Source organism: Mauremys mutica, chromosome 5 (assembly GCF_020497125.1).
Source record: "Mauremys mutica isolate MM-2020 ecotype Southern chromosome 5, ASM2049712v1, whole genome shotgun sequence".
NCBI classification, from domain to species: Eukaryota; Metazoa; Chordata; order Testudines; family Geoemydidae; genus Mauremys; species Mauremys mutica.
Genome location: NC_059076.1, coordinates 12,809,764 through 12,826,122, shown reverse-complemented (window position 1 = coordinate 12,826,122; position 16,359 = coordinate 12,809,764). Strand labels below are relative to the sequence as shown.

At 46.1% G+C, this 16,359-nt stretch overlaps 1 protein-coding gene across 4 annotated transcripts in view; it reads right to left on the bottom strand.

The window, feature by feature from the left end:
* Nucleotides 1-16,359, bottom strand: part of LOC123371994 (chondroitin sulfate N-acetylgalactosaminyltransferase 1-like) — a 101,540-nt gene that overhangs the window by 43,131 nt on the left and 42,050 nt on the right. For 3 of the 4 annotated variants that reach the window (XM_045019908.1, XM_045019909.1, XM_045019910.1), the window contains one exon: nt 8,845-8,916. The gene's annotated coding sequence lies outside the window, so the exon portion shown is untranslated. Of the gene's footprint in view, nt 1-8,844; nt 8,917-14,435; nt 14,498-16,359 lie in introns of those variants that run through there. The other variant, XM_045019911.1, reaches the window with a different exon arrangement.

The window sequence follows — 16,359 nt, the reverse complement described above, 5'->3', positions numbered from 1 at the left end:
AAATAATGGAGGTATCTTTTGATTATTTTGTTCTTTTAAAAAAATAATCCTAGGAAATGCTATACAAAAAATTATGTGAAGAAAAGATTATGGATGGGACTTTCCAACTCATTCAGTGCTGGCCTAACTCTGCTGCTACTGAAGTATTTTACCATTGACTTCACTGGGAGCAGAGCTGAGAGCTATTGAAAATTCCACTCTACATTTGCATTGCTAAGCTCTCAGAAGTCATGAAATCAAAGTTAGCCTTAACTCTACCCCCTTGTATGTCTGCCTTGTGGTACGGTCTTCAGTTACTTGCAGCTGCATCAGTTTAGCTACAAATATCCCCACAAGGACAGGTCCCGAGAAACATATTTTACTCATGAGAATAATACAACTTCTGGGGCCACTGCTGGGTCTTGACCCAAAGCCAATTGTAAACAATGGGGTTCTTTCTATGGACTTCAATGGGCTTTGGATCAGGCCAGTACATATAATGGAGGTGGAGACAGGGAGGTAGGAGCAGACTTTAAGGGACAATGAGTAAAAAGCTGTGGATGTGAGTTTCATAGCTCATAAAGTTTAAGACCAAAAGGGACCATCAGATCATCTAGTCAGGAGGTTCCTAGTCTAACCTCCTGCATATCACAGCCTATAGGCCATTAAATTTCATCCTCATATCTCTATATTGAACCCAAAGAATTTAGTTAGACCAAAACATTTCAGTCCTCAGGAAACTAAACTGTGTGCCGCAGACAGAGAACAGGCGGGCCCAAGGTGCCACCAAGGCCCAAGGTTGAGTAGATTAGGTGAGATATGCCCAGAAGATGCCAGCAGGGGATCTATACCCCGTGCCACAGAGGAAGGAGGAAAAAAAAAACCCCCAAAGGTTCCTGCCAATCTGACCCGAGGGGGTCACCTTAAAGAGCTAGGTACACACATTCTTCTCTTAAATCATGGAGGAAGAAGCTATTGGTTCAAGATGACTTTCAGCAGGCTGAGTTTATGGATTGTTTGCTCAAGCCATCTCCCACATGAACATTCCTGGATAGAAAGCAGATGGGAAGTGTAGTGAGTCGGTGTGGCTCCCCTCTTGCCCTGAGGAGGGAGCTCCCTTACAAACACCCAAGTGGGCGGAGCCACCACCACCAGTCCCCGTCCCCCGGAAGTCAAGGGGCGGGACAGGAAGTAGAAAAGCCGGCCGCCAGAGCTCAGTCAGAGCCCAGCCACCGCCGGGAGCAGACGTGCCGGCGGGAGCTCCTGACTGGGAACCCTCCAGGACCCAAGACAGCTGTCCTGACTGGCCGGAGCTTCCCCACGCCCACTACGACGAGGAGCCGCCGGAGCTTCCCCGTGACGGTACTGGGGGCAGCCGCTGGAACTCCCCCGCACCACCTACGAAGAGGAGCTGCCTGAGCAGGCCTGGCCGGACTTCCCCGAGGAGCTGCCAGACCTGCCACCAAGCCCTGGTCCCGAGGAGCCTATGCAGGTTGACTGACCTGGAGCTGGTGCCCCGGATGAGGTAAGCCCGGAGGGGGAAAATGGAAGTAGCCCGGGGGTAGCCGACCCCTGTCAGGCTACAGACGCAGAGGTCCCGATGTCAGTGTGTTGCGGTCAGGACCCCACTGACCAGCAGCGGTGATAGCTGCTGCTAGGGCCCCGGGCTGGGACACAGTGGAGTGGGTGGGCCTGTGTCCCCCCTGCCACCCCACTCGTGGGTGGCAGTCTTCCCCCTCAACCCACCGCTCCGGTCTAGAGACCTGAGCTTTCTGTATGGTTTGCTACTCAGCCTCTGCAACCAAGGGCCTGAGCCTCCTGTACTATTTACTGCTCAGCCCCTGTCACAAAGGGCCTGAGCTCTCTGTACTGTCTACTGCTCAGCCCCTGCAACCAAGGGCCTGAGCTTCCGGACTTTGGTTGCTGCTCAGCCCCTGCAACCAAGGGCCTGAGCTTCCGGACTTTGGTTGCTGCTCAGCCCCTGCAACCAAGGGCCTGAGCTTCCGGACTTTGGTTGCTGCTCAGCCCCTGCAACCAAGGGCCTGAGCTTCCGGACTTTGGTTGCTGCTCAGCCCCTGCAACCAAGGGCCTGGGCTCTTTAAACTGTTTGTTTGCTGCTCAGCCCCTGCACCAAAGGGCCTGAGCTTAGTGTACTGCATTGCCGCTCAGCCCTGCACCAGAGGGTCTGAGCTTCCTAACCCTGTTGACTATTGTTCAGCCGGTTCCACAGAAGACGTGGAGTGAGTCGGTGTGGGTCCCCTCCTGTCCTCAGGAGGGTCGAGCCCCGGCGCGATCAATTACAGGAAGGTTGTGAAATTGTCTTGCAAGCACAGCCACAAAGAAAATACACAAAAGCTACCTGTAGTATGAACCTTGGCTTCCCATCTCTCTCTTGTCCCTGGTGCCTTGTGCTACAGCAATTCTCCACTGAAATGACTGGCCCTTTAGTTTTTAATCAGTATTTAACAGCTGTGCGGTGTCACTTAGGCGTGTGGGTTTGTTTGCGGGGAAGGCTGGAAAAATACAGCTCTACTTTTTCAGTGACACTGAACCGCTGATAAAATATTTATAAGATTTCCCACAAAATGCCAGTGATTTCAATGGAGAATTGTTGCAATAAATGAAAATATTCAGAGCAGCAGGAAGAGAGCGGAGAGGAGCTTGCGGATCAAACTCTCCTTGCCTTTTCTCAATGATCTTTTCTCAAGAGCCGCTCACCCAGCTCCAGCTAATCCTTCCTTGGTCATAATCATCTCTTCTGTAATTGACTTCCCGTCACTCACACTGAAAATGCACGTAGTGTACTAGGTGCTGTCAACATGGTAACACCTTTTCATTCCTTTCATAATTGTCAACTGCCTACCTCTTCAATTTGCCTTTTGTTCTGCGAAAGGCTGTAGCGCAGCTGCTTCCTACAGATGCGCTATGAAAGCAGGTCTCCTGAAATGCAAGGGAGCTATTCAAAGCGCAGGAATTAATTTGGGCATTTTTAACTCTCGAACGTATGTGGCCAAAGGACTGAAAGAAGAGAGTGGGCAGTGAGGCAAGGGCAGGAAATGGTTGGATGTAGTACATAAAAAACCGCTGTGTACGTATGCTTCACTTCGCACAATCGGTCCATTGACTGCATTGGCATACGCTGAACTTCAGTGAAAGGATTAGTTGTGCTAACAGAGCATAAACCGAAATTACATCTCCATGTCTTAGATAAACACACCGTTTTAGTTCTCAAAGAGGCATCAGGCTAGGGCTTTGGTTGACCCTCCAATACCTATCTATGGCTATGCTTGCTCAAACATACAGCTCTTTGTCTAGGGGGTCCCCTCCTCCCTGGTCTCCTTCTTTTGGATTTTTTAATCTCATTTGTCAGACATCTATCTTTAAATGCACTTCAAGGATACTCTATCGTCTGACTGATTTGTTCACTGAACCAGCATTCCAATAGCAAGAGAGAAATGGATGCTGCGGGAACTCCATCATGGTATCACGCTGACCTGTGTTGTATGGGAGGGTGGGTGGGTGGGGAAGACAGACAGGACACAACTGTCCCCTATTGCCCACAACGTGTCACATCTGCTCATTTAACTGTATCAGCTTCCTTGATTAGCCCAACTTTTTGAGCAGCCCTATTAGATCAGTCAAGGGCTGCAGGCTACAAGCGCTATTTCTGCTGCCTTGCTTGCACAGCTGGCAGGAGGAAATGAAATGAGCGTCCACCCACTTGCAGGGCCAGCTCTACTGTTTTCGCCGCCCCAAGCAGCGCGTCAAATTGCCGCCGTGGACTTGGAGGGGGGGCAGTCCGTGTGCCGTTAGGGCGGCACGTGCGTTTCCGTGGCGGCGGCAATTCGGCGGCAGTGTCTGTCTTCAGCCAGAAGACAGATGCTGCGCCGCCACGGACAGTTAAACATAGAAGCTGCCGCCAAATTGCCGCTGCTGTGGAAACGCACGTGCCGCCCTAACAGGACATGGACCGCCCCCGCCGTCCGCGGCAGCAATTCGGCAGCAGCTTCTGTCTTCAGCCAGAAGAGACGCCGCCGTGGACAGCTGAACATAGAAGCTGCCGCCGAATTACCGCCACCGCAGAAACGCGCGTGCCGCCCTAACGGCGCACAGACTGCCCCCGCCGTCTGCGGTGGCAATTCGGCGCGCTGCTTGGGGCCAAAAACGCATGCACTGCCGCCTCTTGCAGATTGCCGCCCCAAGCACCTGCTTGGAATGCTGGTGCCTGGAGCCAGCCCTGCCCACTTGTCTCTGTGACAGGGTACCATTTTCTGGGCAGCAGCCCTCAAGTTTAGAGCAGGAACTGTGGGGGGATCTCTAGGAGGACAAGACGTGTAGCAGATTACAGAACATGGAGAGTCTCTAGCTGGGGAAACAGTCAGGTGACCCCGAGTGCAGACCTCAAGGTCCCCAGGAATCAATCAGGGAAGTGTCACCCTCTCTCACTAACAGGAGCAGCAATGTCTCCAGTGCACACAGTGATAACACCCACATATGGACAGGAGGAACACAGACGGTAGCCAGTCCTCCTCACCCCTGCAATCACACCTCTGATGGCAGTGTAGACATACCCTTAGACCTGTAGGGCCAGATCCTCAGCAGGTGTAAATAAGAAGAGCTCCACTGATTTCATTGGCGCTATGCAAATTTGCACCAGCTGGGGGCCTGGGCTGCAGCACACATGTGCACTGCAATCTCAGGTTTTCCATAAAATGACATACGAATGCCTGTGTGTTTTGTGGTGCTCGATATCTAATTGTATTAAGTACACTGGACTCTCGCTAGAATGCGAGATTTGGGAGCCATGCGCAGTACCACGTTAACGCAGGGACCACGTTAAAATAAATTGTAATTAAAGTAATTAAATTTGGGACCCATGGCCATGACCGTGTTATATGCGCATTTGCGCTATATAGACGCGCATTCTAGCAAGGGTCCGGTGTACTTGTGATTCCGGCAGACCGGGTACCAGCTCATGCCAAAGCCCCAGGCCAATTTACTTGTATATTAGTATAGCTCAAAGTGATTGTTAAATGTATAAGAGTGTATTTAGTGTTTAAACTTCAAGAAAACTAATGGGATGTTACTGGCATTATTTTCATTTATCTATATCCCGTTATAATATAATAGCAAACATTTACATTGTGTACACCCCTGTAACTAAATAACCCACCAAGCGAGAAAGAAGCCTTGTGGAATGCAAATGAAGAATTTTAACAGAAAAGTGCTCATTTCAAAACAAGTGAGGATTGGAGGTCAAAGACTAAATCCATTCCTCACTCTTCATCATCAAAGGAAGAGCCCACATGGGTAGTGACCCTGGCAGCTTGTTTTCTGTGAGAAGAAGCTATAAGTATGGAATCAGGGAAAGATGCTTCATCTCGGGACAGTTTGGATTCTAATTGAATGAGAAGACAGAGATCCACAGGGTTATTCTGGGTAGCCCTGAGAGACTTTTGGGAAACTGGCAGATTACTACATCTCTGCTACCATTTGGAATTATGGATTGTGAGTCACCTATACATATATTTTACCTGCTTTAACCTCTCAATAACTCTTAGCTAATAAACCGTTAGTTACTTTACTATAGAACTGGCTACCAGCATTGCCTTCGGTGTAAGATCTAGGGTACCAAAATGCCGATCTTCCAGGTCTCAGTTAACAGCACAGAGTAATAGGGGAAATGTTCCTGCATATATTGGGTGAAATTAAATTAGAGCATCAACACTTTCATTCGCTAGCCAGGATCAATGGGATTTCATTAGTGCTGCTTGCTTCAGATAGACTAATACTACCATCGCGCTGTCTGGAGTGGCTCACCACTGAGACTGCCTGCCTCAGGGCAGACTGCCAGAAACAGGACAGACTCCCCCAACTGATGGTGTACTCTCTGATTAGATATCACCAAGCCAGTAACAAATGTGAACTCCTGGATCACTGTGACAGTCTTACCACGGAATCAGGTAGTCCCCTGTGTTTGTCATAGACTTTGCTTGCCATACACAGAGCAATACACAGCACTGCTCTCAGCATAGGGCCAGATGCAGCCACCCTGACCCACGTGAGTAGGGCCTTATATTGCAAATAGCCTCACTATAATCAATGGGTCTGTTCATAGCACAAGGCCAGGGGCGCTCAGAGGATTCCGGGGGCCCGGGGTCTTCGGCGGCGGGGGGCCCTTCCGTTCCTGGACCCGCCGCCGAAGTGCCCCGAAGACCCGCGGCGGGGGCCGACCCGCGGCGAGGGCCTCCCCGCCGCCAAATTACCGCCGAAGTGGGGCCCGCCGCCGAAGGGCAGCCCGGTCTTCGGCGGTAATTCGGCAGAGGGGGGCCCCGCCGCGGTCTTCGGGGCACTTCGGCGGCGGGTCCCGGAATGGAAGGGCCCCCCGCCGCCGAATTACCGCCAAAGACCGGGCTGAACTTCGGCGGCGGGTCCCGCTCCGTCTTCGGCGGTAATTCGCCAGCGGGGGGTCCTTCCGCCCCGGAGCGGAAGGACCCCCCGCCGGCGAAGACCGGGAGCGGCAGAAGCTCCTGCGCCCGGCCGCACAAGAGTTTGCCGGGCACCCCGGAGCGAGTGAGGGACCCCGCTCCAGGGGCCCCGAAAAACTCTGGTGGGGGCTCCCGTGGGGCTCGGGGCCTGGGGCAAATTGCCCCTCTTGCCCCCCCCCCGGGCGGCCCTGCACAAGGCACTGCTCAGCGGCGGAATCTGGGCCACATTTTGTTTCCATGGAATTCTGGGTAATACACACACACCCCCTGCTGCTTCCTTCCAGCATGTGGCATTTTAGAAGCATTTCAAATGACAAGGGATTTGTCTCAGGAGGCTAAAAATGATGTAGAGAGCCATGCATTTCAGATCAGAATTTTGGCTCCAAATACCAACCACGGAATCACAGAAAGAAAAACAAAACTGAGAACTGCAGGCCAAACCCTCTGCTACGGGGTAGAGTGGGCAGCCACAGTCCTGCTGTCCCCAAACAGTGCAGGGACCTTCTGCATGGCTCTGTGGACCCAGAGGGGTGTTCTAGGGATGGAAATGGGAGGGCAGCTTGGCTTCCTTCCCTCCCCAGAAAGCAGGATTCCCAGTGGAAATCTGAGTGGGACTCACTGCTTGGAGGGGACAGCTAGGTCTCAGGAGCATGGAACAGAGTCAATGGACGCTCCCAAGAGGGTCAGAGGCTCCACACAGAGCCGATGGCTATCCCTGGGAACAGGCTGGGGGCTGTGAGACTGTGCATGGCTTTCCCAGCAGATATCCTGGGACTGTCCACAACCTCTCCACCCTCTCTCCAACTCCTTTTCCATGAGAGGTACAAATGCCTCTAATTCCCCAAGCTGTGCCTTCTGGTGAGCAGGTTCCCCTCAGTTTAGACTGTGAGCTCTTTGGGGCAGAGACCTCCTTCTCATTACGGCGTACAGCCCCTAGCACAAGGGGCCTTGATCAGGCTCTTTAGGTACTACTGCAGTATAAAGAATACTAATTTCTCACTGCGAAGTCGTCGTCAGCCCAGAGGAAAATGCTGCCAGTGAAACTGAAGATCCAATGACATATGGAATGCTATCTGCAGGGCAGGGCAGACTCCCAGCCTCTGGGACACAGAGAATGCTAAATATTTTAACGGGCTCAGCAGTGTAATTCCTACAGTGACTGCCGCTCACACCACAGCTCTCGGGCCCTGGCGGCTCCGCCACTGCCCCAAGTGACTGCTGCCAGTCTCTCACTTTATCCCCCTAAAGCTTCTGAAATCCTGGTAAAAGGAGTCAGGATGAGAGAAGCTGTGATTAATCTGGAGGAGGGGGGCGAGGTGTTTGAGAGACCTCGACTGATGAACGGCACACGTCAGTATCTCTGAGTAAAAAGATCAGCGAGGAAGTGATAATGCCCCCAACTCCCAGCTCATGTCACTCAGCCAAACCTCCAGGGGCTAGGACTGTACTGTACCCTGAAGCACTTGGCATTTTGCTTGAACTTTTAAAACATTCTAACAAAATGCAGCAGTTCAATGCACAGCGCCCATATGAAAAATGGAGCCAGTTGGGCTACTATGGAGTGAGGTGCTACCCACTATGAGTAAGGGGTCCAGAATCAGACCCGCTGGGAGCAAAGAACATAAACGTACCTTCACTAGGTGAGAAAACCTTCCAAAAATCTTTACAGATTTTTTCTAACTGGCTGGCCAGGGATTTTCCCCCCAAGTCTCTTCCAAGGGAGTCCTGTCTTTCTTGTCTTCCTTGTCTAAATTGTCTGTCCAGAGGTGAAGGGTAGGAATTTGAACAGAAGGCAGGGGAAAGAAGGCAACTCTTTGATAAATTTACTGTACCCTCACTGTACCCGGCCCTTTCTCCTAGTGTGCAATCCATAAAAGCCCCATATGCATTCATGAAACTATACAGATAATATGGTTAGTTTGAGTGACATGAACACACAGAACAGAACATTTGCCATTACAATGTAAAATGAAAGCACCCCCATACCTTTAAAAAGTGTTTTCTCCATTGTTCCAGCTTTTTTGGTTTTGGGTCTGACTGCAGGCAATAATTTAAAAAAAATTAAGAAGTCTCTTTTCTGTCCCATATTTCATTTTCTGAGAGGTTTGTCCCTGGAGCCATAATTGCTCTATTCACAAAGCAGTAGGACAGGTTAGATAAGGGGTACAAAGTTACTAAAATAAATTATGCCCAAGAATACTGCTCTCTCTTAGTGACACGCAGCCCTGATCCCCTGGACTCTTCAAACTCTACCACACTTGGTTTGGAATCAACAGAGCACTGAAATGCAGAAAAAGGCTAGTTATGAAAATGACCTGTCCAGAATCGAAGTATAAATAGCACATGCCAGACCCTTGGAGAAAAGAGAAAAACTTACTGTACAGAGACTTCTTAACCTTTGGAGCCGAGTTCTTCACCAAAGACAAACTATGCACTGCCCTTCGGAACCCTAAGGAGAAAGAGAAGTCGCTGCTTGTGGCTGTGTGTTAAAATGCTCTGTAACTGACTCCTCCCACAGAGAGACAATTACTTTGTTTTCTTCCTATAAGTAACAGTTAAGGTCGGGTCTTTTCCTCCCAAATAAAGATATAATGTGGTTCTTAAAACAATAAAAAAATCCCCACAAGTGTGTCGTTGACCATGGAAGTATTATCGTGGAGTTTTGTCCAGGGAGGAAACTGGAAGTAAAGACAATGGTTTTAAATTCAACATACTGCAATGGGTTTCTAATTCTGAGAGGCACAAAAAGTCAGTGTAGAACACGCTGCTTTTCCTTCCATCAATACTCTTTATATTCTTGTGCTACTAATTTAATTGGTTTCCCATTAGTGAGATAGGGCTGTAACTTTATCTTGACTGCATTGTCTGCTACAGAGTTGCAGAGGAGATTATAGTTCTGAGGCCAGGAGCATACTCTGCTCAGATGAGATACCGCCTAAATGTTTCTTGAAGCAATTCTCTGACACAGGCAGTAAAGGGGCAAACGTGCTATCATTCTGGACGTCCTTCAATAAACAAGCTGTTTTTAATATCAAAAACATTTTTCACAAGAAAAGCAAAAAACACTATTCCCAGAAAAAAAAAGCTTTGTTATTCTTTCTATTACAGAACATCAATGAAAGGTCAGGCCTTCTGTGTGCTAGGCACCCTACAGGTAGTTAACAAAGAGAACAGACCCTGCCCCAGTGATCTTACAATTCAGGGAGATTTTTGTTTGCAGCATTTACTCTGTCCGGATAAAATAACATTATTAGAATGTTGAAAGGCAAAGAAGTGTGAAAGTCAAGCCATTCAAAATTAAGGCTAAGAAAAACAAACGCTTAGGGGGAAGATGATTCAAATCCTAACCAGACCCCTCCAAAACGGAAGGTTTCTCCATTTAGATGCTGTGTGTGGTCCCTCCACCCCAAATAATTCAATATGAGCTTTACTTTACAAAATGAGCTATTATTTTATCTTAATGACACCCTCCAAATTACACCCTTCACACCACAATGCTGCCGTTTGTAAAGGACTCAGCTGTTTTTCACAGCTCAAAGCACAGACAGTTGGGCACATCCACAATCGTCAGGTTGAACTGTGGTCAAGGCACCTGGACACACTATCGCTCTGCTAAACTCACTGAGCTTCAGTGCCCCCCGATATGTCCCCCATAAGTCTCAACACCTCTCCTTGCCAGCTGTATTTTGGAAGATTTTCAACAGGCATCATTTTAAGGCATTCTTTTAAGAGAATTGTGGATGGAAGAGGTCAAACTCCCACCACTCTCTAGGAAACTCCCAATTCCCTAGGGTATTTCATAGGAATCGCCTGGCATTTGCACCATTTCCAAGCTGTGTTTGCTACATGGAGGAGGCTGGGAGGAACACTGCTCACACTGGAAAAACTAAGCCTTGGCCAGCTTTCTCCCACCTCGTAAGCCATGGACAGCTGAAAACCAGAGAATCCCAAAACAGCACACTTCATGTAGTTCCCTGTTCCCTTCGGGTGCAGGCCAAGCCACAGACAGAGGTTGATAAGTCTGCTCCTGTGTTGGCTAACAGCGGTGGCTATTTTAGTTCAAGAAGTGGAGGCTCATGCCTAAAGATCCAAAGGTCTCAGGTTCAATACCCACAGTCAACACATGTGGCATTACATCATTACACCAAACTTGTCAAAAACATTTTCAGGAAGTTTCAGCCACTTTCTTCATTCATTCCCACTCTGCAGTGTGTGAGAGCACATCTTCTCCCCAACTCCAAGGAACATGTGTACAACATATAAAAAGTGCGGCTGATTGCCTCAGAGATGCCTCTCATGCTGTAGCCCTTAGCAAATATGGGAATGGAACAATGACGGTGCCTCTCTATAAAATGCCTATTTCTGATTAACAACCTCTCATCGAAGGGTCTAATAACTAGATTGTTCCCAAACTGTTGCGAACCATTATTTATCATCTTAACTTTTCACAATCTGGATTTTGACTGACTTGGAATTTAGCCCAATCATTTGGCTGGCGTTGTTCCCAGAGTAAATTTTAATAAACCTCTGGCAGTTGCCAAATTTAACAAACTATTTGGCTGATCTGTTGCAGTTTGATATGGCTGACTGACATCTGCCTTGTTGGAAAACTGCAGAGCCAACCCCTTCATTAGATTTCACATGGGGGAGCCAATGCATGGGTGCTACCTCAACTCATCTGTGTGCCACGGAGAAGAGCTGAACCCCCAGTCCAATGTAACCCCCACCCCACAAAAGGAAGAGCACACAGCAATATTTCTGTAACAATATCAACCATATCAATGACCTTAAGGAGAACCCCGAGGCTTAAAGATGGGTTTTCATCATTCTTCCTCTGTTAAAAGAGAATACACAGTTATCTAATTCCTTTTGGGACACAAGTCGGGGCCACCCATCTACAAAAGGGTTGAAGTCAAGCTAAATTGAGTTTCTTGGATGGTCATTGTGGATGGAGCTGCAATAGGGCACCTTAAAAAAAAGACAAAATTCTTTTACCTCTGCTTGTAAAAGGAAGGAATCATCCTGGGTCAGGTTTTAGGTATATTTTTAGTTTGGTCTCTGATGGGGTGGTGGCCCTTTGCCTTGAGAAAGGCACAACCATGGCGTGGTTTCCCCCCACAGCTATCAATCACAAAATGTTCTACTCTATTTGCCTCTATAGTGCGATTCGGCACAGGGAAAGACTGGATGAACTCCATCAAGGAAGGAAATTTGTGGCCCTTTTAAGAGCCAGGCATGATGGAAACCCAGTATTCAGGGTGGAACGACTAATCTTACCAGAAATAGCAAAGCCTGGTAGAGATAGGATCTGTAGAAAATGAAGGACTTAAAGTCCATCTGGGGAAGCAGGTTTGTTGTTCATGGTTTATAGCCAATTTTTCTCTTTGTAGTGTGTGTTTTTGTAACTACTAATAAATTAGAATTGTTTTAAAAATTGCACATACTGAGTCAGTGCATTTTATGCCAGAGGTTCTAGGGATTCTGCCAACTTTACATCATAATGTACCAGAAGATAAATGTTCAAGGTTCTATGCCAGAACATGGATGAAATATAGACCCTGAGTATATGTATAAGGCCAGGGTTTAGGCCCTGATTCAGCAAGGTACTTAAGCACGCACATAACTTTAAGCCTGTGAGTATTCCCATTGACTTCAGTGCACTTAGGGATGGAAGATAAACTACACAAGAAACATCTAAGCCTTTCTGCATACTTGGATGAACAAGGCACATACAGCACATGGAAATGAATAGATCTTGTATGTCATAAGCCATGCCCAGAAGCAGGAAAACCGAACCATCCCTCTATGCAGAGTGGAATGCTGAGTACACTTTTAGAGTGTGTTTAGAGAAGTGACAGATAGCGCTCAATTATATGCCACCATATCAACATTTTAGCTGGAGCTGAAGACAGGGAATTAAAGTAACTGCCTTGAAAAAAGATTTTGTGTTGTTTTTCTATATTAGATACTCATTAAAAATCCTTTTTACAAACAATCCTTAGAGAACAATAGAGGAGTGAGGATAGTGATACAGGGCTGGGTTCTCCAGGATGCTTCCACTAGCTGGAGATTCCCCTGTATAGTGGGAATTTCTGCTGGTGCAAAGCCACTAGAGGGAGTGTAGCTATCTTCTACGCCTCCCCGCACCAGTCCCACTGTGAGCAGGATGGGGAAGGTGTTGGGGAGGGGCAGGGCAGAAGCCATAAAAAGCTCAGATATTTAGTAACTTCTTGTCATTACTTTAGCTCAGCAGAGTCTTTTTCTTGAGTGCTCTAATTCTCAGACATCTGGTTCATTCTTCTACATTATTTTTAAAGCTCATATAATAATCAGATATTGTCTGCTCACTTTCATGACAATGCTGAAACAGGAAAGCTGTACTAACTAGAAAGAACAGATGAACCACAGAGGTGGCCAGAGAATGCCGATCAGCAAAGGTTGGTTTGGAGGAGAGAGAGAAGTTTTCTCCATTCAAAATTGTGTATTTGTGTATCTATCCATTTTGAGTTTTTTTGTTCCAAAAGGATATTCTCACTTCTACTATATATAAGAAACTGTTCCTTCTTTCTCTCCCTCCCCGCTCCCCCCACCGCACAGCCTTAGGAAATCTTTGATAGTTCACTTCCAACAAAGAGCATGACTAGAGGTAAAGTTTTCAAAAGCATGTAAGTGATTTAGGAGTGTAACTGGTCAAAACTTGGAATTTCCATACTATGAGAAATTCTGACTCTTCAAAACTTGTTTTTATTCTGAATCAGAAAACCAACAATTTCAAAAATTGCCCATAAAACAAATTTTTTTAAAAAAAATTGCTTTGAGGCAATTGAAACGTTTTGTTCCAATTTCAATTTTTTATTTGATAAATTACAATAATATAATATAAAATAAATTTCTAAATGAAAAATATTTCAAAATGAAAAATTAAAATGTTCCATTCTGATGTCAAAATGTTCCATTTCTGAATCCACATGTTCTCATGGAAAAATCTTAATTTTTTAACAAAATGGCACTTTCCGGTGGAAAAATATTTCAATGACATTTTCAACCAGCTAGACTTAGGCGTCTAAGTCCCATTTTCAAAACGGACTTAGTAAGAGCCTGATTTTTACAGGTGTTTAGGCACCTAAGTCCCATTGATTTCAATTGAAGTTAGACACCTAAATATCTGGCCCTTGGCAGTCTAAGTATCACTGGAAGCCAATGGTATTTAGACTTCTCTAGGGGTCTGTCACTTTTGAAAATGGGATTTAGGCTGCTAAGTCACTTATGTACTTTTGAAAATTTTACCCAAGATCAAACTTGCATAACCCACTGTACCAATAATAGTCACCTAAATGTCTTAAATTCTAGCGGAGCACCAAGATTTTGGTAATTCCCTAAGTTACTGGCTTTCATCTGTCTCCAGATTTAAAAAAAAACAACCCAAATCTATAACTGTAGTTTACACAAATTTATTTTTAAAAGTTCCTGAAACTGTTAATAATTCAGCATAGAATCGGAGTTAAATATCAGCAGTTCATCCAGGTGACATCTTGCTTTCCTAACCAAGACTTTCCTTGCCCAAAGGAAGAGAGTCAACTTCCCTTCTCCAGTAACAGCTGGATTTCTTTTTACTGTGGAAAACAGGACAAGCATGACCCGCAATCAAATCAACATTTCCTGAAAGGTTCCTAAGAATACAGCATCTCACAACAACTTTAAATTACAAACAAAAATGTATGCTTAGCATTACATGCAAAGTTGCAAACACACACTTCGGTAACAAGCTAAAGTGCCACGGCATTTGTAATTCCACCATAAAGGTATCTGACTTGGTTCTATATAGCAAGTCAGACTCAAAGTGGACAGACAACTTTTTTAGAGCAGTTATCCTTCTAAAACAAAGAGTTTCCTGAAATAAAATATACGTAAGTTAGTATTTCCAAAATTCAGACATAGATGAAAAGCAGAAAAATAAGTACTGCCTACCAGAATTGTTGAGAGAAAGAGATTTCTTTACAAGGTGGAGGGTTATGCTAGCAAGTTTTTTGTTTCTGTTCATATGGAAACCTGCCTGCGAATGACAGCATGTTTTTTATTTTAACAAGGATTGGCTAGAATGTGTGCTGGCACAGCTATGCATGCTAGAGGAGTCGAAAAGAAGCAATCACCATGATAGATTTCCCCCCAGTTTTAATACAGTCTTTCCGAAGAATGTAAAATCAGCCCATTTCCAAAGCAAACCCAGTTCAATTTAAGTCAGAGAATGATACAGCTGATAGCTGTTCTCTTTTCACATCAGTTCAACGATTTCATCGGCTCGCTGGTCTGCCTACTTTCTAAACAATAAGCAAAAAGTGTGACTGGATTCTGTAGCCTGTTAAAAACGTCCATTCTCGTATTTGCATCATTGGTTCTTCTGGGGGCGTTTGTAAGTGCTATGCAGCATTTTATTCATTATAAAAACAAGCACTTAGAGCCCTTGCTCACATCAGGGAACACTTACTCAGGCAATTAGTCCTTCTGGTTTCAAGGGCACTGTCTGAACGAGTAAGTGCTCACCTAATGAGTAAATGTGAATACGGGCTTCCCAATCTGGCTCCTAAGGGATACAATCTTTGATCACTACACAAGGATTTCTAAGCATAACATTGTAAAGAGCGAGAGAAATACCTGTATTATTTTATATGACTATAATATGTACCTCAGTTTATCTACTTGATATTATTCTGTCTGACCATATGGAGTTAAATCAAAAGTGGCTGTTAAGGAGAGGAAACAGGAAATAAAACAATGGCTAAAGATGAGATATCCTTAGGGAAAATATTTCTAGGGTTCTTAAGAGAACAGCAGGTCTGCTCTGAATTAGATGTGCCTACCTGCCTGGCTCCAGCCAGGTTAACAGGTTTATTTTGTCTAGGGTTGTGGGTCTAAGATCAAAAGGACACTGACCTGCTAAAAATCCTTGCCAAGAGAGGAAGGTGGGGGGAGATATGCATGGGAAGCAGCTTCCCTGGTGGGGGAAAAGGGGTGCGCTGTGGGAGACAGGTAGATAGAAACTGCAGCAGGACAGTCTGACTGTCCCAGCCCAGAAGTAGGAATACCTGGGATAAGTGGAACTTATCTAAACCTTTTCCATTCCTTGCAAGTTTTGGTAAGACCCAGCTGTGTAAGGCTTATTAGTTTAACCCTTTTCTCTGCTTCTATGCACCTCTGATTTAATACTTTGTTTTGAAGTATGTATTAGAACAGAGAAATTTGCTAGACAGGATTGGACCAGTGATCCATCTGGTAAAGTATCTCTCATCTCTGATAATAGCCAGTAACATCAAGGGAAGGTGGAAGACAATTTGGAGCAGACAATTAGGAAGAAACTTTCCCTTTATATGACTTGTCTAAAGGGAAAATTTCTTCCAAACCCCTGTCAGTTAGTGGTTGGCTTATTCCCTGAACTAGGAAGGTTTGTATCCCTACTATTAAAAACAACAAAAATAAATAAAAGCATCCTATGAAGCAAAATGGTGGATGTTCACATTAGCCATATAAATGTTTAATCCTTCTTGGAATCCTCCTGTAAATAATTCCCTGGATCACCCCACCACTCTTTTTTAAGATTGGTACAATATTTGCTACCCCCAATCCTCCAGTATAACAGTGGATTTTAATGAGGGATTGAGTATTTTTGTAACTTCATACTTCATTCTTAAGCTCCCTCACAGCTCTCCGGGCAGGTCTATACTGCGTTTGGGAGTGAGCCTCCCAGCCCGGGTCCATGGACTTGCACTAGTACTCTGAAATGAGCTGTGTAGCTGTTCCAGCTTGTGCTGAAGTTCAGGCTCTGAATCCCGGGGAAGGGATTCAAGACCCTGAGCTCCATCCTTGAGAGCCTGAGCTCCGGCCTGAGCCGCAATGT